Genomic DNA, 390 nt, shown 5'->3' with positions numbered 1-390 from the left:
TGGACTCGGAATAGAGTGTTAATTGCAACATTCACCTGAGAGATTAAAGGCAGTAATGAACAATCGAGATTGTAGGATAAAATCTTGAGGAAATTGCGAGTTTACAGAGCCATGCAAAATACAGGAATGATTCTCCACGAAATAGAATTTAGAATTCATGTGCAACAATGTGAGTATGGCTAACCATAGAACATATTTCCTTCAGTTGCATGCGAAAATGCAGGGTTAATGGGAAGCTAATTAAGATTAGTTGTATGCTAAGATATAGGAATTATTTTCTAAAAAAGAAACTTATTAAAAACATGCAAATAACACAGGAAGGATTTCTTATGAAATAGTTCATAATGAATGAACTGAAAGTCAGCATCGTGTTGATTCAGAAATCATCAC

The sequence above is a fragment of the Penaeus monodon genome, chromosome 20 (assembly GCF_015228065.2).
Source record: "Penaeus monodon isolate SGIC_2016 chromosome 20, NSTDA_Pmon_1, whole genome shotgun sequence".
Lineage (NCBI taxonomy): Eukaryota > Metazoa > Arthropoda > Malacostraca > Decapoda > Penaeidae > Penaeus > Penaeus monodon.
This window is presented reverse-complemented; position numbering follows the sequence as displayed.